The following is a 24,458-nucleotide window of genomic DNA, read 5'->3' on the forward strand; positions in this document are numbered from 1 at the left end:
TTTTAGTAGTTATATGTGACTTTAAGAAGTAAATCATTACATTTAAATGCCACGAATGTAGACTTCTATGCATAAAACACGGACATTTGTAAGTGCTCAATACATTTTAATTCCTTACCTTTTTCTTACATCCTAAGCTACCTTAATAAGCACTTTAAGATTAAATACTACTTTTAAATCAATTACTTTTAATTCGGGCTGAAAATGCTGAGCAGTGGTTTTAAAAGTTTCATCTAGATCTACAATTGATTCTACAAATCTACTGTTTTAGTGACATCTTCATTTTTTTTTTTGGTTGTCTCTTTTTCTTAAATGATATGCGTGCATGAACATTCCTGCAAAGAGCTATCATGACTATTAGATGATTTGATTCAAGGAAATAAAAATATGACTTACTTGTGATTTATAGTGATGATCACAGGTGACATCTCCCTGTATCTCCAAATATCTTGATGAAAATTGTAAAACTGATCATTTAATCATTGCCCGATTAACATGTGACTGACACTACTCAGTGCCTAAAATAATTCGCAACAAAATCCTGATAAACAGGTATGCTCTACATTTTATTTCTACTGTGACTCAGTGAGAATAATTTACACACTCAGTAATGGTGGGTTCAATGCTCAAAGGCAGGATATAAAGCCCATTCTATTTTTTATACCATACTTTCCCTCAAATATACATATAGCACAGCAAGAATGACAACATGTAACACAACAGTGGTTATAAATGAAACCAGGAACATCAAAGTCAAATAATCAAGTCGATTTTTTGCAGTCTGTGGAAGTTATCAGTTATTTAGTTATGTAGATCAAACTTCTTCAGTCTTCTTTGAATGTTTAAATCCAAGGTCATTGATATGACTGATACCATATAATTTACAATAAAAATAGAGAGTGCTACTAGACTGATATATGAAGTATAATTTGACCATGGGATGTCTACATGAGGCTGAATGTGGTTATAATATTTGTAACTGCTTCCATTACATGTGATTTTAATTTTAGGTTTTTAGCTGAAGATATACATTATTCCTTGGTAAATAACAGTAATATACTTTCAGTTGAAAAACACAAGAGGATATGAGATTTGACTTTTTTCTGACTGTAACATGTAAATTTTAAACTTTCACATGACAAAAGATTTATACAAAGATAAAAGATAGGAGTTCCCATCATGGCCCAGAGCAGAAATGAATCTGACTAGGATCCGTGAGGACGCAGGTTCGATCCCTGGCCTTGCTCAGTGGGTTAAGGATCTGGCATTACAGTGAGCTGTGGTGTAGGTTGCAGACGTGGCTTGGATCTGTCATTGCTGTGGCAGTGGTGTAGGCCAGCAGCTACAGCTCTGATTTGACCCCTAGCCTGGGAATCTCCATATGCCAACCAAACAAACAAAAAAAGCAAAGATAAAAGATAAATATAGAATGAAAAACGTGCAGTGTTTGTGGCAAAAATGGTTACTATATTAAAATATTAAAGTTATTACATAGCATTTATGAGGAAAGGCCAAAAATCCAACAAAAAGTGATCAATGGTTATGAATAAGAAATTTGAGGGAGAAAAAAAAATAAAAGTGAAAATTGAAAAAATATGCAGCTTTCTCATCATTAAAAAAACAAAAGTCAAAACAACCACAAATATTTTATTAAATATCCATTTAGCAATGTAAAAATAATCATCTTTAAAAGTTATTGATCCCTGGCCTCGCTCAGTGGGTTAAGGATCAAGCATTTCAGTGAGCTGTGGTATAGGTCGCAGATGTGGCTCTGATCCTGTGTTGCTGTCGTGTAGGCCCATGGCTACAGCTCTGATTAGACCTCTAGCCTGGGAACTTCCATATGCCACAGGCGCAGCCCTAAAAGCAAAATAAATAAATACATAAAAGTTATCTGTTATTGGAGTTCCCGTGGTGGTTCAGTGGTAATAAACCTGACCCATGAGGACACGGGTAAAGGATCAAGTGCTGCTGTGAGCTGTGGTGTAGGGCTCAGATCCCATACTGCTGTGGCTGTGGGGTAGGCCAGCATCTATAGCTCTGATTTGACTCCTAGCCTGGGAACTTCTGTATGCAATGGGTGATGCCCTAAAAAGCAAAAAAAAAAAAAAAAAGGTATCTGTTAAGAACACTGCTTCTGGACTTAAAATTTGCCATCATTTTATTTCTGAGGTGTGTGATCCTGGGTAAGGTAGCAAATATTTTTGTGCCACGTTAAGAAAGAAAATCTCTTGGTGATAGTAAGAGAGTTGTTGTGAAGCTCAAATGAGACAATACATACACATAGAACTTAGAGCAATGCCTGAAACATAGTAGGCATTTAATTAATGTGAGTTATCACTAATAGCATCAATAATATGAATCATTAGCAGTAATTGTCAGTAGTGATAATATATCATTATCTCCACTTGTCATGTATATGGTAAAGCAGGCAACCAAATTACTATTGGTGGTAAATGCTTATTATAATTTTATAATATTGTAATATGAAATGATTAAACTATAAGTCACTTTCTCTTTGTTTCTGGCATGGTACTGAGATCATAGTTTTCAATAAATGGAAGTGAAATCAATGGCTAGTGGGAGATATTTGTTTGTTTAAAAGGCATGGGAAATAGGAGGACTCTATGCAGCAGGTATTTTATTTTTTCTACTTCTTTTTTTTTTCACATATACTCTTCCCCACATTTTATATGGCACTAGTGTCAGCTCATCCATCAGTTCCTCTTTAAATTATCAGAAAAATGAACTCACTTCTTGACAACCATGTTTGGTCCTCTGTCATCTTAACTCTTTTCTTATTTCTATTAATCAGAAGAAGCCTAAAATTCTACTAATTCTTTTTTTTTTTTTTTTTTTTTTTGCTTAAAAATTCCACTGACTTCTTTTGCTTGGAGATGTAATGAACATTCGTTTGAAGTAGATAAATAATAAGAATATATTGTATAGCAAGGGACTTTACAGCCATTATCTTGTAATAACTTACAATGGCAAATAATCTGAAAAAATACTGAATCATTTCCCTTTGTACCTGAAGCTAATATAACACTGTAAGTCAGCTATACTTTAATTAAAAAATAAAATAAAGAGTGTAATGAAACAGGAGGTTTGGAATCCCTGAAAACACTTGGCATTTATTTCAAAATTCCTAGGAAACAAATCGAACACTTTGATTATTTAATCTGAAGCAATCAGAGGCAAGGATGTGGGTGAGATGATCTTGAGCGATTTTTTCCCCTCATGGTAATGTAATTCTCTGCAGTAGACATTACTTACCTTTTTCCCCTAAATATCAGAGAGATATCCACGCCTTTCTGTGTGCCATGTTTCGAAGGAAGTCTGGTCCAAAGATAGGTTGATAAATTCAATGACTTACTGAGCTTTCAACCCTAGTGACGTTCCTATTCATTTATCCTTTGCCCATAGATTGAGAATGAAATTAGCATATAATTTGAACAGCATCAGAACATAAATGAGGAAAGTCCTTAAGATGAAGTAACAGTTATTGTAGATATTGTCTTCAGTCACTGAGGCACTGTTGATTGACTCAGGCTCTTCTCCACAGATTCCTAAAGGATTTTACAAGGAAAAGCTGATTGTATAGATACCAGTAATGTTGGTAGAGTCATGGAAAGGGGGTTGTACCTTTAAATAGAGGGCTTATTATTCATACAATGCTCTATCCTATATTTTAGCTCCAGGGATATGAGAGTCCCTTCAAGTTTAATTGGTCGTTGTGTCCAGAGAGGAAATAAGTGAACTCTATTCCCAGCAGCACTGGTAACATAACAGTGACATGTAGATCGTTCACAAGTCTAAAAACTAAGGTGAAGATAATAGTCATGAAACATAAACCATAAAAAATAAGTTTGGAATTGTTTAATCAGGAGAGTACAAGTCTAAATAAATTATATACCTCATTCTTTTAAGTGGACTCAGGGTCAAATACTGAGTCCATTGATGGTGCATATGGGAAAATAGTATTTTTGTTCGTTGATTTTTGTGATGTATGTGTTTGGACTAAACCTACTAGGGATCTACAAATTAAGAAACTGTATCATGCAATGTCACAATATATAAATTAATGCATCGAAGTTTAAGGTTAGCATAGATTCACTGAGATAGAACTAGTAGAAATAGTAGGGATTGGAACAAGAATAGTTTTGAAAATTAATTGATTTGTTCAATTTATAACTTAATATGTTATCACCTAATATAAAATTGAAACTGAATTGAGCATCAACATAGATACAACCTTAAATAAAATTCTTTGTTATTATTTTAATGTGTTTTTTTCACTCATTTTTCTCTTGTGTATAATACATTTTTATAAATTATAAAATCATATACAGAATATAATCATTTGATAAATTATTACATTTTCTCAATTTTTATAGCCATACAACATTCTTTTATAAATTAATAATGTATCTATAAATCATATCCTAATCATTTTTCTACGATTAGATGTTTGCATTTTCTGATTTTGTCACTTTATATTATAGATCACTCAGAATAAATTTCTTTTACTTTTTTTTTTTTTGCCTTTTTTAGGGTTGCAGGTGTGGTGTATGGAAATTCCCAGGCTAGAGGTCGAATTATAGCTACCCGTGCCAACCTACACCACAGCAACAGTAATGTGGGATCTAAGCCACCCTGCAACCTACAGTGCAGTTTGCGGCAGCGTCAGATCATTAACCTGCTGAGCGGGGCCAGGGATTGAACCTGCATCCTAATGGATACTAGTCAGGTTCTTTTCCATGGAGCTTCTTGCATTATTTGATCTTCTCTAGATTATCATAATGAAATTAGTGTTAGCATGTGCAGTACATATTCTTAATTAGCTTTCAAAATAATATTATTTATGGACTTGGATTATAACATAAAAGCAAATTTAGAAGGAGATAATAGTAGGGAAGCATAGAAGCATAAGTCCTGCAACATATCACTGAAGAAATATATATGTATATTTTTCTTTTTTTTGGTTCTCCTTATGTCCTGCCAATTTTACTACTGCACACTGAATTGTCCTTATGGTTCTAAGGTTGCTTTTATTTTCTTATTTATTTCTTTACAATCTTAAAAATGCTTTGGTTGTAGTCCCTGTCATATCTCCATTTGCTTCACCAGTCAGCCCACTGAAAAAAATAAAAAATCTTGGATGATAACAACAGGTTGCCACAATTCAAACAAGTCATAACCCCAAGTGAATTATCTGGACCAGATGGGTCTTCTTGGTAGAGCACATTAACTGGGTATTGGGTGCTCAGTATGCAGTCCTTCATCTGGTAAATGTGTTATTTTCATTCCTATCAATAAAGATGATCAGAAGGAATTTACATTCACTTAGAAATGACAATATATATCATCCCAGGGCTATCTTTAGTCTTTCACCTTCTGTCATCATATAGACTGAAAAGAACTGAACTCTCTGCACATTCTGCAGGCCATCACACTGGTCAACTATATCAAGAACAACATGCTAATCAGACTGTATGAGCACAAAATAGTTAATACATGCAAAGTTTTGAAAAGACACCTGTGCTGTAGAAGGTGAGTGAGAAACTGTAAGGATTCCAGGGCCTGACTCATCAATAAAAGTTTTATAAATTCATTGGTCTGAGGCATCATGGGACATCACATCCAAAGTAAAAGATGCATTGTTGCATTACGAATTTCCTAGCATAAAAAAAGAAGCAAAGTGCCTGGCAGATCTCTTTGTTTTGTAGTAAATTTATTTGACACCATATAATTCTACTCCAATCCATCTGCTGGTAACACAGAAGGATGCCAGCTTTGAATGAAAGCCAGAGTAAGAAAAGACTCTATAGCATGTCTAAGATCTAGTGTAAGTCATCCTGAAACTTGGCGCATACAATTTGTAAGGTCCTACATACTAGAGGTATAAGTTGTGGTAGGAAAGCATCAGGTGGAATTTATGGCAAGTTTATGGGAAACTAGAAACAAAACAAGTTTAGGGTTTGGAGGAAAATCCTGCTCTCTGTGGCAGGAGATTATACATCTTTTGAAAAACAGCTTCTGTCATGTCTCTGTGTCCTGGCAGAGACAAAACACCTGATCTCAAACATCAGATAACCATGCAGCTAAAAGTACCCCTCATGAGCTGGATACTTTCTGACTCACCAAGTTGTTAATGTCAATGGATATAGAGGCAATCATTGTAACAGGATATTGGTACATTCAGGATTGATTAGATGGAAGAAACAAACTACATGAGCAAGTAGCTCAGACTTTTATGCTGTCCATCACTTTTACATCAATGTTTCTTCCTCAGATCACATCTATGTAGCACGGGAGAACCCTTCTAACACACCAATAAAGGAAGAAAAAGACCAATCTTGATTCATGAATAGATCAGCTTGGTATATGTATGCAAACAATAAGGATAAAGACTGAATTATAGTTCCACTCATGGGTGACCTTGAAAGATAGTGGTGAGGGAAACTGCTCCCTGTAGGCAGAATTTCAAGTGATATACCTGGTCATCCACTTTGTGTGAAAAAAAGAAGTAGCCTGAAATTAGACTATGTATATATAACTCATGAGGAATAATAAATGATTTGAGAGGCTTTCCAGGTGGCTGGAAGGAAAAAAAGTTGGAATAAAGAAATCTGGAACAGAGGCATATATTCCAGGGTTCTTTGGAGATATATGGGAGTGGGCATATGAAGCCTTTTGTTCTATGTATTACATGTTAACATCCACAAAATAGAATCTACCATAGAAAGGAATTAAATAACAGAAAATAAAATTGGCCAGAAAATATTGTCAAGTTTCTGTCATATGCCTTGTTCTACTGCCTGTAATACTGGTACAGTGAGCACATGAATACAGTAGCCATGATAGCAGGGATGGAAGCTATGCACGGATTTAGCAGCATACACTGTAGACATTGCCAAGTATCCAATCTTCTGTGTATATCTATCCTATTCTGCATTTAGGGACACAAGAAATACCATAGGGTAGGTCACAAATCCATTGGACTAACTATAAATTGAACTTAGGCCAGTGCTCCATTTACTTCCTATCCTCAGTTCCCACTCTAACTGGGGGTCATGATGGCATCTTGTGTATCCTGCCTGGCATGTGTCAACTAAGACTCCATGTTGAATGACCCTCAAATTCTGGTCTCAATATTTGTCTCTCACCTTTGTAAATTAATCTGGTAAATGGCTTGAGGAAATATTTTGTGGAATATTTATTGTATATCCTTATAGTGGCAGTCCAAAATTCTTCCTTAAGGGATCCTCCATTCCCTTTAATTGATAGGATCTAGATCTGAGAACAGGCTTATTTATGAAAACTGGGCAAAGATCATTATTTTTCTGTTGCAGCTTCCATTTCACCAACTCTGATTTTTTTCCTAACCAATCAAATCAACTAACTTTCTTATTATGTCTACATCTGTCTTACCCCTAGAAGAATTATAGTTTATTATATTAGACACCACCATAGATCTTTGTGAAACAAGACACTCTTACTGTCCATTATGTTAATTTTATCTAGCTGGCTTTTGGTAGTTAAGAGCTGCCACCTGGACCCTGCTTATCTGGAGTCTTATCATAGGAATTGAGTAAGGAGCTAAGTTCTCTGAAAGCATCTGCTATTATCAATATTGGTCTGCAGAGGACATTAAGCTCCTCAAATATGCTTTGCCTCTTCTACTGATACATTTTCTACTCTATTAATAGAGTGTGCCCTCAGGGACATCATAGGGAGTCTAGTTAGGTGATAGGTTCTCTGTACATAATAAATGCATTCCAATATTCCTAACTGTGATCCTTGTGACACTTTAATATTCTGTCAAGGCAGCTGCAGCAACTCCATTGCATTTACTGTAAATATAATTGTGTTAAAATTTTAATAAGATGTCCTTGTAGTATATTAGAACGGAATCTAGTGTTCATTTCCAGGAGCTTAATTCCTAAGTCTTGGGAAAATGTTTTCATGTCTTAAACTTCCCCACATCCAGCTTTATATTCTGTTTCTCTCCTAAGAAAAGTTCCTGATAATACATGTTAGCCAGGTCCTACATGTTTTAAAAAAGCTATTTCTTTTTATAGCAGAGGCTGTAGTTATTGCTCTGAAGGTGGTGAGTTAGGGCAAGGAGAGATTGTGAGAAGAACTATACCATTTTTCAGAGAACATGTTTACATGATCTCCACGTAGAGGTGGCTTCTCTCCTCTAGCAAGAGGGAAAAAACTACTTCCAGTTTGCAAGGTTCAGAGAAATCTAGATATTCATGTTTTTGAGGTGCCACTGTACAGATATCCATCATTACAGATGCAAATGTCTGACTCTTTCCCTTTTAGGATCCTGACTTTAATATAAACAGTCTGTTCATGTGCATTTTGTATCCTTTGAAATCTTGTGACCCTTATAATCATTTTAAGTGCTTTTCTCTATTCGGGATATAAAAATATCTTTAAATGCTTTCATGGAGGCTTATTTACTGTTACAGCATTCCCTAGTTAGTGGTTCTTTTTTTTCTATTTCTTTTATGGTTTTTATTTTTTCCATTATAGTTGATTTACAGTGTTCTGTCCATTTCTACTGTACAGCAAAGTGACCTAGTCATATCCATGTATATATATATATATACACACACACACACAAATATATATATTCCTATCCTCCATCATGTTCCATCACAAGTGACTGGATATAGTTCCCTCTGCTGTACAGCAGGATCTCATTGCTTATCAACTCTAAATGCAATAGTTTGTGTCTATTAATTCCAGCCTCCCACTCTATCCCACTCCCCCCTCCTCCCTTGACAACCATAAGTCTGTCTTCCAACTTCATGAGTTTCTTTTCTGTGGAAAGGTTGATTTGCGCAGTATATTCCAGATATAAGTGATATGATATGGTATTTGTCTTTCTCTTTCTGACTTACTTCACTTAGTATGAGAGTCTCTACTTTCATCCTTGTTACTGCAAATGGCATTGTTTTGTTCTTTTTTTTTGGCTGAGTAGTATTCCATTGTGTATATATACTACATCTTCTTAATCCATTCCTCTGTCAATGGAAATTTAAGTTGTTTCCATGTCTTGGCTATTGTGAATAGTGCTGCAATGAACATGTGGGCACATGTGTCTTTCAAGGACAGTTTTGTCCAGATATATGTCCAAGAGTGGTATTTCTAGGCCATATGGAAATTCTATATTTAGTTTTCTGAGGTACCTCCATACTGTTTTCCATAGTGGATGTACCAATTTACATTCCCACCAACAGTATAGGAGGGTACACTTTTCTCCACACCCTCTCCAGCGTTTGTTATTTGTCGACCTGTTAACGATGGTCATTCTGACAGGTGTGAGGTGATACCTCATAGTAGTGTTGACTTGCATTTCTCTAATAATCAATGATGTTGAGCAATTTTTCATGTGCTTGTTGGCCATCTGTATGTCTTTGGATAAATGTCTATTCAGGTCTTTTGCCCATTTCTCAGTGGGTTGATTTTTTTTTTATTGTTGATTTGTAAAAGTTGTTTGTATGTTTTAGAGATTAAGCCCTTGTCAGTTACATCATTTGAAACTCTTTTTTTGACCCAGAATCGCCAAAGCAATCCTGAGAAACAAAAACCAAGCAGGAGGCATAACTCTCCCAGACGTCAAGAAATACTACAAAGCCACAGTCATCAAAACAGTGTGGTACTGGTATCAAAACAGACAGACAGACCAATGGAACAGAATAGAGAATCCGGAAATTAACCCTGACACCTATGGTCAATTAATCTTTGACAAGGGAGGCAAGAACATAAAATGGGAAAAAGAAAGTCTATTCAGCAAGCATTGCTGGGAAACCTGGACAGCTGCATGCAAAGCAATGAAACTAGAACACACCCTCACACCATGCACAAAAATAAACTCCAAATGGCTGAAAGACTTAAATATACGACAGGACACCATCAAACTCCTAGAAAAAAACATAGGCAAAACACTCTCTGACATCAACATCATGAATATTTTCTCAGGTCAGTCTCCCAAAGCAATAGAAATTCGAGCAAACATAAACCCATGGGACCTCATCAAACTGAAAAGCTTTTGCACAGCAAAGGAAACCCAAAAGAAAACAAAAGGACAACTTACAGAATGGGAGAAAATAGTTTCAAATGATGCAACTGACAAGGGCTTAATCTCTAGAATATATAAGCAACTTATACAACTCAACAGCAAAAATACCAATCAATCAATGGAAAAATGGGCAAAAGACCTGAATAGACATTTCTCCAAAGAAGATATACAGATGGCCAACAAACACATGAAAAAATGCTCAACATCGCTGATTATAAGAGAAATGCAAATCAAAACTACCATGAGATACCACCTCACACCAGTCAGAATGGCCATCATTAATAAATCCACAAATAACAAGTGCTGGAGGGGCTGTGGAGAAAAGGAAACCCTCCTGCACTGCTGGTGGGAATGTAAACTGGTACAGCCACTATGGAGAACAGTTTGGAGATACCTTAGAAATCTATACATAGAACTTCCATATGACCCCTCAATCCCACTCCTGGGCATCTATCCGGACAAAGCTCTACTTAAAAGAGACACATGCGGAGTTCCCGTCGTGGCGCAGTGGTTAACGAATCCGACTAGGAACCATGAGGTCGCGGGTTCGGTCCCTGCCCTTGCTCAGTGGGTTAACGATCCGGCGTTGCCGTGAGCTGTGGTGAAGGTTGCAGACGCGGCTCGGATCCCGCGTTGCTGTGGCTCTGGCGTAGGCCGGTGGCTACAGCTCCGATTCATCCCCTAGCCTGGGAACCTCCATATGCCGCGGGAGCGGCCCAAGAAATAGCAACAACAACAACAAAAGACAAAAGACAAAAAAAAAAAAAAAAAAAAAAAAGAGACACATGCACCCACATGTTCATTGCAGCACTATTCACAATAGCCAGGACATGGAAACAACCCAAATGTCCATTGACAGAGGATTGGATTCGGAAGATGTGGTATATATACACGATGGAATACTACTCAGCCATAAAAAAGGATGACATCATGCCATTTGCAGCAACATGGATGGAACTAGCGAATCTCATCCTGAGTGAAATGAGCCAGAAAGACAAAGGCAAATACCATATGATATCACTTATAACTGGAATCTAATATCCAGCACAAATGAACATCTCCTCAGAAAAGAAAATCATGGACTTGGAGAAGAGACTTGTGGCTGCCTGATGGGAGGGGGAGGGAGTGGGAGGGATCGGGAGCTTGGGCTTATCAGTCACAACCTAGAATAGATTGACAAGGAGATCCTGCTGAATAGCATTGAGAACTATGTCTAGATACTCATGTTGCAACAGAAGAAAGGGTGGGGGAAAAACTGTAATTGCAATGTATACATGTAAGGATAACCTGACCCCCTTGCTGTACAGTGGGAAAATAAAAAAATTAAAAAAAAAAAAGAAAAGAAAATAGTGCTGCAATGAACATCGGGGTACAAGTGTCTTTGCGAGTCGTGGTTTTCTCTGGATAGATGGCCAGGAGTGGGATTGCTGGATCAAAGGGTGGTTCTATGCTTTAGTTTTCTGAGGACTCTCCATCCTGCTTTCCACAGTGGTTGCACCAATTTACAATCCCACCAACAGTGTACTGGGGTTCCTTTTTCTCCGCACCCTCTCCAGCACTTATTGTTTGTAGACTTTTGGATGATGGCCATTCTGGCTGGTGTAAGGTGGCACCTCAGAGAGGTTTTGATTTGCATTTCTCTACTAATGAGTGATGTTGAACATCTTTTCATGTGTTTTCTGGCCATCCATATGTCTTCTTTGGAGAACTGTCTGTTTAGATCTACTGCCCATTTTTGGATGAGGTTGTTTGTTTTTTTGGTATGGAGCTGCAGAAGGTGTTTATAAATTTTGGAGATGAATCCCTTGTCCGTTGATTCACTTGCAAAGATTTTCTCCCATTCTGTGGGTTGTCTTTTTGTGTTGTTTAGGGTTTCCTTTGCTGTGCAGAAACTTTGAAGTTTGATTAGGTCCCATTTGTTTATTTTTGTTTTTATTGTCAGTACTCTAAGAGGTGGATCTGAGAAGATGGGCAACGCCTGATCCTTAACCCACTGAGCAAAGCCAGGGATTGAACCCGCAACCTCATGGTTCCTAGTCTGATTCATTTCTGCTGCGTCACCATGGGAACTCTGTGGATTCTTTAGTTTTTGAAAAATTTCACATTGGTTTTCCGGGAATGGGTAAATCCAGATTGTGAAGCAAGTGCTTTTGTCTTAGACATGCAATATAATGTGTTTTTGAACCCCTTTGACTAAATCGAGATGTGTTTTTCTGAACCTTTTTTATTTCCCTATTTTTTCTTTCTTGCTTTAGCCCTTTACTTATGGGGACCATTTAAATGAAATTATTAGCAGTGCTTCCCCATTTGGCTTCACTTCAGAATAACTGGGATATGTGGAAATTTTAGAAATACAGAATCTAATTCCCGTGCCCTCCCCAGAGGCTATATTATTCTCTGTTTATGCTGCTTCTCTGGACAATATCATATAGTTTCAGGGCTTTAAATGCCAGCTACATGTTGATGGCTTTCAAATTTATGTTTCCAGTCTTTTCCACTAAGCATGAAACTGGTAATCCCGACCACCTAATTGCATTTACATTTGGATGTCTAACAAGAATATGAACCTAGGAGTTCCTGTGTGGCTCAGTGGGTTAAGGATCTGGCAGGGTCACTGCCGTAGCTCAGGTGGCCCAGGTTCAGTCCCTGGCCCCGGAACTTCCACATGCCATGGGTGTGGCGAAAGGGGAAAAGAGAAAGAATAAGAACCTAAACATGGCTAAACTAGAACTCTTGATTCCCACTGTGCCAAATCTGCTATCACCTCAATCTTCCTAATCATAGTCTATGGTACAAAGATCTGCCTATCACTGGCCAAAAACCGTAGTCATCCTTAATTATTCCTCTGCCATCACCTTGAAAGGCTGAACTAGTTCAAGTTTAACCTGTTCTTCCCATGTCTACTGTTACACTGAGCACCTGCCTTCTTTTTCCTGGATCACTCAATGGCCTCATATCTTGATCCCTGCTTAATTCATTCTCTGCGTGACAGCCAAAACTCTTCCTTTTTTTGGGGGGGAGGGGGGCGGGGAACATTCCTGCAGCATGCAGGAGTACTTGGGGCAGGATCAGACCTGTGCCATAGCAGTGACAACGCTGGATGCTGAACTGCTAGGTCACCAGAGGACTCTCCAAAAGAGTTCTTAAAAAAAAAGCTAAATAAAATATTTTCGTTTACCTGTCTGAAATCTTTCAAGACTCTTATGTACCTAGAACAAAATGTAGACTCCTTGAGATGGGGGCCAACCGAGATGGCAACAAAGGAGATTCCTGAACTCCACTCTTCCCATGGACACATCCAATGTGCAACAATACAGAGTATTTCTCTCTGAAAGAAATCCAGAAACTACTTGAGTGACTTCTCTACACCTTGAGTGGATGAGAAAATACTCACGTTCTGATGGGTGGAAATGATTGAGACACCCCCTCACCATAGCTCCCCCCTGCCCTGCCCTGCCCTGGCAGAGCACTATACAATTGGGAGAAACTCCCAGCTCCCAATTCCTCCCTGAGGAGCCCAGGGTTTGGACCTCATAAATGTCTATATTTTTTTGCTTTTTTTTAGGGCCACACCCGAGGCATATGGAGGTTCCCAGGCTAGAGGCCAAATCGGAGCTACAGCTGCCAGCCTACACCACAGCTATAGCAATGCCCGATCCAAGCTGTTTCTGTGACCTATACCACAGCTCACAGCAACACCGATCCTTAACCCACTGAGCGAGGCCAGGGATTGAACCCTCAGCCTCATGGATACTAGTCGGATTTGTTTCCACTGCACTACGAGGGGAACTCCAGAACCGCATTTTTAACACCCCAGCTTTCAAGAGTTCCATCTGAGGGTTGGACCCTCCAAACTCTTAACTCTGAAAGCCAGTGAGACTTGCATCCATGAGACCCTCAAGACTAGAGCAAAGAAAGAGGAGTTGTTAACAGATGTAGGAGACGTGACTCATTCCCCTGGGTTGACTGTTGAGGGAGCAAACAGAAAAGCTGATCTCCCAGGCTTTCCCTGAAAGAGGCCCATTGGCAAACTTTAAAAGCAGCTGCCCTAAGGGTCAGGCTTTTAATTTAGCCCACATCTGGTGGCTGGCTGTGATCGGCCCCAGAGACTGGGGAAACTGGTAGGCACCTTTTCTGCCATCTCCCAGTAGTCCCCTCCAAATCACCAGTATCTCCCTGGAAGGAGCTTGTATGCAAGTAATGTGCCTCAGAAATTTCACCGCGGCCCAAGGGACAGGTCCCTAGATGGGTAGGCTCTGATGACCGATGGGCCTTGCATTCGTGAATCCCACAGGACTGTAGCAAACAATGTTATACGATTGATATATGACACTGTGTATGTTCAAGATGTACAGTGTTACATTTAAATATAACATTATAATTACCACCATAATGTTAGCTAACACCTCCATCATGCCACATAATAACCACTTCTTTTTTTGTGACGAGAACATTTAAGACTTAGTCTCTTAGCAGTGGAAACATTTGTTTTGAATATGGTTGACTATAATCACCATGCTGTACCTTAGATTTCCTGAACTATTTAACCTTCTAGTTGTACTCTTAAACATCTCAGTTCCCCAGCTCTCTAGCCCCTGGCAGCCAGCATTCTACTGTCTGTTTCTAAGAGTGTCTGTTTTAGAATTCACGTACAAGTGGTAATGAGTAGGATTTGTCTTTCTCTGCTTAACTTCTCTGACTTAGCATCCTGACTTCAAAGTCCATTCATGTTGTTGCAGATGGCAAGATTTTCTTCTCATAGCAGAATAACATTCCTGTGTGTGTGTGTGTGTGTGTGTGTGTGTGTGTGTGTGTGTGTGTGTGTGTGTGTGTGGTATCACATCTTCTTTATCCATTCACCCACTGATGGACATAGTGGGTGTTTCTATGTATTGGCCATTGTGACTAATGCTGCAATAAACATCGAAGTTCAGGTATCTCTTTGGGATCCTGTTTTCATTTTCTTTGGCTATATTCCCAGAAGTGGAATTGCTGTGTTATATGGTAATTCTATTTTTAATTAAAAAACCCCTTCATATTCTTTTCCATAGCGGCTCAAACAATTTACATTCCCACCAACATACACAAAAGTTCCCCTTTTCTCCACATCCTGACAAACGCTTGTATTTTTTGCCTCCCAGATGCTAGCCATTCTACTAGGTGTAAGATGATATGTCATTCTGGTTTGGATGTGCATTTCCCGGATGATCCGTGAATTGAGCACCTCCTCATAAATGTGTTGGCCACTTGTATGCCGTCTTTGGAGAAATGTTTATTCACTTCCTCGGACTGTTTTTCAGTTGGGTTGTTTGGTTTTTGGCTATTGAGTTGAATGAGTTCTTTATATATTTTGGATATTAGCCTCTTATCTGAGACATGATTTGCAAATATTTTCTCCTATTCTGTAGGTTGCCTTTGTGTTTTGTAGATTGTCTCTTTTGGTTTTTCGTTTGATGTAGGCCCATTTGTTGATTTTTGCTTTTGCTGCTTGTGCTTTTAATGTCATATCCAAGCATTCTATTAAAATGGTCTCTTTTCTGGTTAGTTTGGTCCATTCTTCCAAAAATCTGTATTTGTTGGTAGTGCCAGGAGAGATTAGGGTGGTGTTTGCTTTTTTTTTTTCCCTTCCAGAATTTGATAGCACAATACATTTGATAAGACATTTATATTTCTTCCATTTCCAGTTGTTTTAGTGACAAATAATTCACTAGAATATTCCTTAGGAGTCTATTTAGGTGATACAAGCCCAAATTTCATGGATTAATTTTAAGTTCTGATTGGCTTTATTAGGTGATTCATGAACTGAGCACCGTCTCACCCAGGGGAATGGGTAACGTCTCCTACATCTGTTAACAACTCTAGAAGGGCATTACAAGGGGTTTTACAAATAGGAAAGTTTTTATAGGAAGAAAGGTGGGGTAAGGGAGTTAGTTAATAGCCAAAGAAAAGTAAAGATTTTTTTCATGCCAGAAAATCTTCTCTTTTGGGGGGAAGAAAATGGCAAGGGTTTTATCATGCCGGTTGCCTTTTCTTCCTCTGGGAGAATGGAGAGGGCCCATGTGACAGATTATACCTCATTGGTGCTGACCAGAAAGTTCCACATACTGGTTGATTAAGATCACATTGGTGGTGAAGGTTGAAACTGCAGTTAGGTTAGGTATTAAATCTAGATTTGGTATCATGGACTTTAGCACAAGTGATGTCATTTTGGGCCTCTGGTTTTCCTCTTTAACACGGGGAACTAGAAACATCTTCCAAGTCACCGCATAAGAGAGAATTCTTGTACGGTTTCTCTATATCAACACCTCGTATATTATTGCCATTTTGATTTTTTTGGATTTTATAATTATTATACTTTCTTTAGGAGACCTAAGTTTCATCTTACCTATGCATGTCTCTGAAACAAACCTGAAAAAAAAATAATTGCACGGATTTTTTTCCATGTATTTGAGTCTTGTAGTAATTGGGAACAGTACAGGAGGATTTTTTCTTCAAAATTAATCTTTATATTTCCAATTTGTCATAATGTCTGACATTATGTTAGGTACAATGTTTGGTACCTAAAGTAATTTGATTTATATTTAATATGTCTGATCATTGTGATATGTAATTTCTGGTTAATACATCTACTAGCCAGACATACTTGCCTTTCTTTGCAAAATCAAAACAGTAGACACACATGAAAATTTATGGCAGTCCATCAGTTTGTGTATTTACGTAACATCAAATTGCATGAAATGAATTTCATATGGGTGTTTGGATTTAGTGGTATTGAAAGGGCATTGATTTAATGATTTTTTTTGAAAGGTCATTGATTTCACGATTTTCTTTTTTTTTTTTTTTTTTTTTTATTCTCCAAGAAAAGATATGAATATTTATTTGACTTTTTTTAATTTATTTATTTACTTATTTATTTTTTTAATTTTATTTTCCCACTGTACAGCAAGGGGGTCAGGTTATCCTTACATGTATACATTACAATTACAGTTTTTCCCCCACCATTTCTTCTGTTGCAACATGAGTATCTAGACATAGTTCTCAATGCTATTCAGCGGGATCTCCTTGTAAATCTATTCTAGGTTGTGACTGATAAGCCCAAGCTCCCGATCCCTCCCACTCCCTCCCCCTTCCATCAGGCAACCACAAGTCTCTTCTCCAAGTCCATGATTTTCTTTTCTGAGGAGATGTTCATTTGTGCTGGATATTAGACTCCAGTTATAAGTGATATCATATGGTATTTGCCTTTGTCTTTCTGGCTCATTTCACTCAGGATGAGATTCGCTAGTTCCATCCATGTTGCTGCAAATGGCATGATGTCATCCTTTTTTATGGCTGAGTAGTATTCCATCGTGTATATATACCACATCTTCCGAATCCAATCCTCTGTCAATGGACATTTCGGTTGTTTCCATGTCCTGGCTATTGTGAATAGTGCTGCAATGAACATGCGGGTGCATGTGTCTCTTTTAAGTAGAGCTTTGTCCGGATAGATGCCCAGGAGTGGGATTGCAGGGTCATATGGAAGGTCTATGTATAGATTTCTAAGGTATCTCCAAACTGTTCTCCATAGTGGCTGTACCAGTTTACATTCCCACCAACAGTGCAGGAGGGTTTCCTTTTCTCCACAGCCCCTCCAGCACTTGTTATTTGTGGATTTATTAATGATGGCCATTCTGACTGGTGTGAGGTGGTATCTCATGGTAGTTTTGATTTGCATTTCTCTTATAATCAGCGATGTTGAGCATTTTTTCATGTGTTTGTTGGCCATCTGTATATCTTCTTTGGAGAAATGTCTATTCAGGTCTTTTGCCCATTTTTCCATTGATTGATTGGTATTTTTGCTGTTGAGTTGTATAAGTTGCTTATATATTCTAGAGATTAAGCCCTTGTCAGTTGCATCATTTGAAACTATTTTCTCCCATTCTGTAAGTTGTCCTTTTGTTTTCTTTTGGGTTTCCTTTGCTGTGCAAAAGCTTTTCAGTTTGATGAGGTCCCATGGGTTTATGTTTGCTCGAATTTCTATTGCTTTGGGAGACTGACCTGAGAAAATATTCATGATGTTGATGTCAGAGAGTGTTTTGCCTATGTTTTTTTCTAGGAGTTTGATGGTGTCCTGTCGTATATTTAAGTCTTTCAGCCATTTGGAGTTTATTTTTGTGCATGGTGTGAGGGTGTGTTCTAGTTTCATTGCTTTGCATGCAGCTGTCCAGGTTTCCCAGCAATGCTTGCTGAATAGACTTTCTTTTTCCCATTTTATGTTCTTGCCTCCCTTGTCAAAGATTAATTGACCATAGGTGTCAGGGTTAATTTCCGGATTCTCTATTCTGTTCCATTGGTCTGTCTGTCTGTTTTGATACCAGTACCACACTGTTTTGATGACTGTGGCTTTGTAGTATTTCTTGAAGTCTGGGAGAGTTATGTCTCCTGCTTGGTTTTTGTTTCTCAGGATTGCTTTGGCGATTCTGGGTCTTTTGTGGTTCCATATAAATGTTTGGATTGTTTGTTCTAGTTCTGTGAACAATGTCATGGGTAATTTGATAGGGATTGCACTGAATCTGTAGATTGCTTTGGGTAGGATGGCCATTTTCACAATATTGATTTTTCCAATCCAGGAACATGGAATATCTTTCCATTTCTTTACATCTTCTTTAATTTCCTTGATTAAGGTTTTATAGTTCTTGGCATATAGGTCCTTTACCTCTTTGGTCAGGTGTATTCCGAGGTATTTGATTTTGTGAGGTACAATTTTAAAAGGTATCGTATTTTTGTATTCCTTTTCTAGTGTTTCATTGCTGGTATACAGAAATGCAACTGACTTCTGAATGTTAATCTTATATCCTGCCACTTTGCTGAATTTATTAATCAGTTCAAGGAGTTTTGGGGTTGAGTCCTTAGGGTTTTCTAGGTATAGAATCATGTCATCTGCATACAGTGACAGTTTGATCTCTTCTCTTCCTATATGGATGCCTTTGATTTCTTTTGTTTGTCTAATTGCTGTGGCTAAGACTTCCAAAACGATGTTGAAGAGCAGTGGTGAGAGTGGGCATCCCTGTCTTGTTCCAGATTTGAGTGAGAAGGCTTTCAGTTTTTCCCCATTGAGGATTATATTTGCTGTGGGTTTATCATAAATGGCTTTGATTATATTCAGGAATGTTCCCTCTATACCCACTTTGGCGAGGGTCTTGATCATGAATGGATGTTGAACTTTGTCAAATGCTTTTTCTGCATCTATTGAGATGATCATATGATTTTTGACTTTTTTTTTGTTAATGTGGTGTATGATGTTGATTGATTTGCGTATGTTGAACCATCCTTGTGAACCTGGGATGAACCCAACCTGGTCATGGTGTATAATTTTTTTGATATGTTGTTGGATTCGGTTGGCTAAGCTTTTGTTGAGAATTTTTGCATCTATATTCATCAATGATATTGGGCGATAGTTTTCTTTTTTGGTGGTATCTCTGCCTGGTTTTGGAATGAGGGTGATGGTGGCCTCATAGAATGTCTTTGGGAGTATTCCTTCTTCTTCAACCTTTTGAAAGAGTTTAAGGAGGATGGGCACCAATTCCTCTTTATATGTTTGATAGAATTCACCTGTGAAGCCATCTGGTCCTGGACTTTTATTTGTAGGGAGTGATTTTATGACCTCTTCAATTTCATTTCTAGTGATCGGTCTGTTCAGTTGGTCTGTTTCTGCTTGATTCAGTTTTGGCAGGCTGTAAGATTCTAGAAAATTGTCCATTTCTTCCAGATTGTCAAACTTATCGCCATATAGTTGTTCATAGTATTCTCTTATGGTTTTTTGTATTTCTGCTGTATCCGTTGTGATTTCTCCTTTTTCATTTATAATTTTGGTTATTTGGGTTCTTTCTCTCCTCTTTTTAGTGAGTCTGGCCAGGGGTTTATCAATTTTGTTCACCTTTTCAAAGAACCAGCTCTTGGTTTTATTAATTTTCTCTATTGTTTTTTGAGTCTCTATTTTATTGATTTCTTCTTTGATCTTTATAATTTCCTTCCTTCTGCTGACTTTAGGACTTTTTTGTTCTTCTTTTTCTAATTCATTTAGGTGGAGGGTTAAGTTGTCAATTTGGGATCTTTCTTCTTTTTTGAGAAAGGCCTGGATTGCTATAAATTTCCCTCTGAGCACTGTTTTCGCAGCATCCCATAGATTTTGAGAGGTTGTGTCTTCATTATCATTTGTTTCAAGGTAGTTTTTAATTTCCTTCTTGATTTCCTCATTGACCCATTGGTTTTTTAGTAGCATGTTGTTTAGTCTCCATGGAGTAGGTTTTTTCTCTTTGCTTTTCCCATGGTTGATTTCTAATTTCATGGCATTGTGGTCAGAGAAGATACTTGAGATAATTTCTATGCTCCTAAATTTATTGAGATTCGCTTTGTGTCCCAATATGTGGTCGATTCTTGAGAATGTTCCATGAGCATTTGAGAAGAATGTGTATTCTGCTTTTTTTGGATGTAGTGTCCTGAAGATATCAATTAAGTCTAACTTTTCTATTGTTTCCTTTAGGATCTCTGTTGCTTTATTGGTTTTCTGTCTGGAGAATCTGTCCATTGATGTGAGGGGGGTATTTAGGTCTCCTACTATGATTGTATTCTCATCAATATCTCCCTTTATGTCTGTTAATATTTGTTGTATGTATCTGGGTGCTCCTATGTTTGGGGCATATATGTTGATGATAGTAACATCCTCTCCTTGGATGGATCCCTTAATCATTAAATAGTGTCCTTCTTTGTCTTTCTTTATGTCTTTTGTTTTAAAGTCTATTTTGTCTGATATGAGCGTTGCAACTCCTGCTTTTCTGTCATGTCTATTGGCATGAAATACTTTTCCCCAGCCTTTCACTTTCAATCTATATGTATCTTTTGTCCTAAGGTGAGTTTCTTGTAGGCAGCATATTGAAGGTTTTTGCCTTTTTATCCACTCAGCCACTCTGTGTCTTTTGATTGGGGCATTCAGTCCATTGACATTTAAGGTGATAATTGATAGATGATTATTTATTGCCATTTGATCCTCGTGTTCCAGTTGATTCTATGGTTCTCCATTCTTCTTTTTTTTTTTTTTTTTTTTTTTTTGGGTGGATGGTCTCCTGTTATTATCTGCTTGAGTGTATTTTTTTTTTTTTCATTTTTTGCAAATGCAATATTTGGTTTTGGCTTGTGGTTGCCCTGTTTTTTAAGTATGCTAACCCCTTCCCATAATTGTGTGTTTTAGCCTGATGGTCCTGTAAGTTCAAACACTTCATTATTATATTAAAATTAAGAAGAGAGACATACATACAAACAAAAAGGATTATTTACCTCCTAACATCCCTTGCCCACATTTTATGGTTTTGATGACTCTTTTATTTTTTTCTTTTTAATTTTATTTTGTTTGAAGCATGTTCATGATTAAATCTGTATGCTGGCTTATTTGAGTGACTTCTCTCTGATTACGGTTTCCTCAGTCCTAGTTCTTCCTCTTCTTCTTCTTCTTTTTTTTTTTTTCTTTTCTTTTTTCTTCCCTTTCCTTCCTTTCTTTTTGGTTTAGAGAAGCCCTTTCAATATTTCCTTTAACCTGGGTTTTGTGTTGCTGTATTCTTTAAGTTTTTGTTTGTTGGAAAAAATTTTTATTTCCCCTTCTATTTTAAATGATATTCTTGCTGGATAAAGTATTCTAGGTTGCATATTTTTTCCTTTTAGCACTTTAAATATCTCTTGCCATTCCCTCCTGGCCTGTAGTGTTTCTGTAGAGAAATCAGCTGATATTCTTATGGGGGTTCCCTTGTAGATAACATTCTGTTTTTCTCTTGCTGCCTTTAGGATCCTCTCTTTATCACTAACTTTTGCCATTTTTATTATGATGTGTCTTGGTGTGGTTCTGTTTGGGTTCAGTTTGTTTGGGGCCCTCTGTGCTTCTTGTATCTTGAATCCAGTATCCTTTAGATTTGGGAAGTTTCCAGCGATAATTTCTTCAAATATATTTTCCATTCCCTTATCTTTTTCTACTCCTTCTGGAATTCCTATTATGCGTAGATTGGCCCGCTTTATATTATCCCATAGGTCTCTTATATTGCTTTCCAGTTTTTTGATTCGGTTTTCTGTCTGTTGACCAGATTGAGTGATTTCCATTATTCTATCTTCCATATCACTGATTCGTTCTTCTGCATTATTCATTCTGGTTTTTACTGCCCCTAGTTCAGTTTGCATCTCTGCAAATGAATGTTCTAGTTTTTCTTGGCTCCTCCTTATATTTTCTAGCTCCTTTCTGAGGGTATCTGCATTACTGTTCATATCTTCTCTTAATTCCTTCAGTATTTTCAGTATTTCTCTTTTGAATTCTAGGTCTGTCTGACTGCAGAGATCTGTTTCATTGTTGACTGTTTTAGGTGAGTTCTCCTGTTGGTTTGACTGGGGGTGGTTTCTCAGCTTCTTCATCTTGCTTGTTGTCTTCTTTCTCCAGAGGGAGTTGTACTCTCCGTTATCGGGTATTGTTTGCCTTGTCACTGCCGTGGAATATTTCCTGAGGGCTGTCGTTGTTGGTCAATCTTTTTTGAGGCAGTGTGGCTTTTCTGGAGTGTTGATGGAACTAACAGTGTTTCTTTGAAGCAAAGGAGGACTTCCTGAGGGCAGACTGGACTGGGAGGTCCACCCCACGATGGTAGCAGATTTCACTTGGTTCTCAGCACCCCCTGGGGTCTTGGGCAGGTAGCAGGGCCCTTGGAGACTCAAGAGGCTCCTCCCCAGGGCAGCCCGATTCAGAAAGACCGTCTGAGATCTTTTCCTAAGTCGGCCAGGCTTGTTGCAGCTTTTCTGGGCTGCAGGGGGTCCTGCCTGGAGCTGGCAGTCCTATGCAGCTGGTCCACTAGGTCTCAGCACCCCTTGGGGTCTTGGGCGGGTAGCAGGGCCCTTGGAGACTCAAGAGGCTCCTCCCCAGGGCAGCCCGACTCAGAAAGACCGTCGGAGATCTTTTCCCGACTCGGCCAGGCTTGTTGCAGCTTTTCTGGGCTGCAGGGGGTCCTGCCTGGAGCTGGCAGTCCTATGCAGCTGGTCCACTAGGTCTCAGCACCCCTTGGGGTCTTGGGCGGGTAGCAGGGCCCTTGGAGACTCAAGAGGCTCCTCCCCAGGGCAGCCCGACTCAGAAAGACCGTCGGAGATCTTTTCCTAAGTCGGCCAGGCTTGTTGCAGCTTTTCTGGGCTGCAGGGGGTCCTGCCTGGAGCTGGCAGTCCTATGCAGCTGGTCCACTAGGTCTTAGCACCCCCTGGGGTCTTGGGCGGGTAGCAAGGCCCTTGGAGACCCAAGAGGCTCCTCCCCGGGGGAGCCCGTCTCAGAAAAACCGTCGGAGAATTAGGTCGATCTATTCACGGCCTGGCTAGGCTTGTTCTAGCTTTTCTGGGCTGCAGGCCTTTTCTAGGGGGCTGGTGGTGTTTGGTGCTGCTCTGTGGAAGTGTAGCCCCTCCAAAGGGCAAGCAGGCCTGTGCAGGGAGAGCCCCTGCGGTGGTAGGCTTCAGGCAATTGTTGAGGCCAGCCCTCCTGGGTGGCAGGCAGCCCCAGGTTCCGCGAGAGCGTAGGGGGTGGTGGGGGTGGGGGGAGGGAATGCACTGGGAAGCACAGCTTTCTGCTAGCTAGCGGGCCTGTAAGCTTGCTGTGGCGTGGGGGGTATTCTATGGGGACCCACCCCTTCTTCTCTCCCCTCCCCAGCACGGGCGCAGACCAGGCTCTTCTCCCAGGTTCCCTCTGAGGCGGCTTTCCACTTCCCCGCCCCTAGAGTATTGCTCCCTTCCTCTGCGACAGCTTTGTTTTCTAGTCTCCCAGGCAGTCTCTGCCCCGTCAAATGGTTTAGAGACCTCCCAAGCAGTTTCCGCTCTTCCCCGCCCCCCTAGCCCGGGGACTAATCTCTGGAGCCGAGGTCTCGGTGCCCAGCCCCCACCCAGGCGTCCCCCGGCCCTTTCTTGGGGACTAACCTTCGGAGGTGAGGTCTCGGTGCCCAGCCCCCACCCAGGCGTCCCCCAGCCCCCTCTCGGGGACCAACCTTCAGAGGCGAGGTCTCGGTGCCCAGCCCCCACCCAGGCGTCTCAATTTTTGGTGACTGTGCCCGTAGTTCAGATGGTCCGTTGGGTTCTTGATCCGTTTTTCCGTACTCCAACTTACTGCTACACTCTTCTCTGCATCTGGGGATTCCTCCGGTTCATTTGATCTTTCGCCCGGTAGGAGACTTTCCAGGGTGCAGGATCTCTTTCTCCTCCGCAGTTCCCTTTCGGGAGCGCCCGTCCCGCTCGGATTCACCTTCTCTCACTCTCCTCTTTTCTCCTGTTCTGCCCAATAATGTCACGAACTTCTTGCCATTATTGGAGTTTAGGTTCC

General features: G+C 39.3%; 1 long non-coding RNA gene across 1 annotated transcript in view; it reads left to right on the forward strand.

Annotated features, from left to right (window-relative positions):
* Positions 1–24,458, forward strand: part of LOC110257996 (uncharacterized) — an 819,260-nt gene that overhangs the window by 394,542 nt on the left and 400,260 nt on the right. The window lies entirely within an intron of this gene.

The sequence above is a fragment of the Sus scrofa genome, chromosome 7 (genome assembly GCF_054392235.1).
Source record: "Sus scrofa isolate SSC_HxYL_T2T_F1_AM1 chromosome 7, Sscrofa_HxYL_maternal_Yorkshire_Landrace_v2.0, whole genome shotgun sequence".
Lineage (NCBI taxonomy): Eukaryota > Metazoa > Chordata > Mammalia > Artiodactyla > Suidae > Sus > Sus scrofa.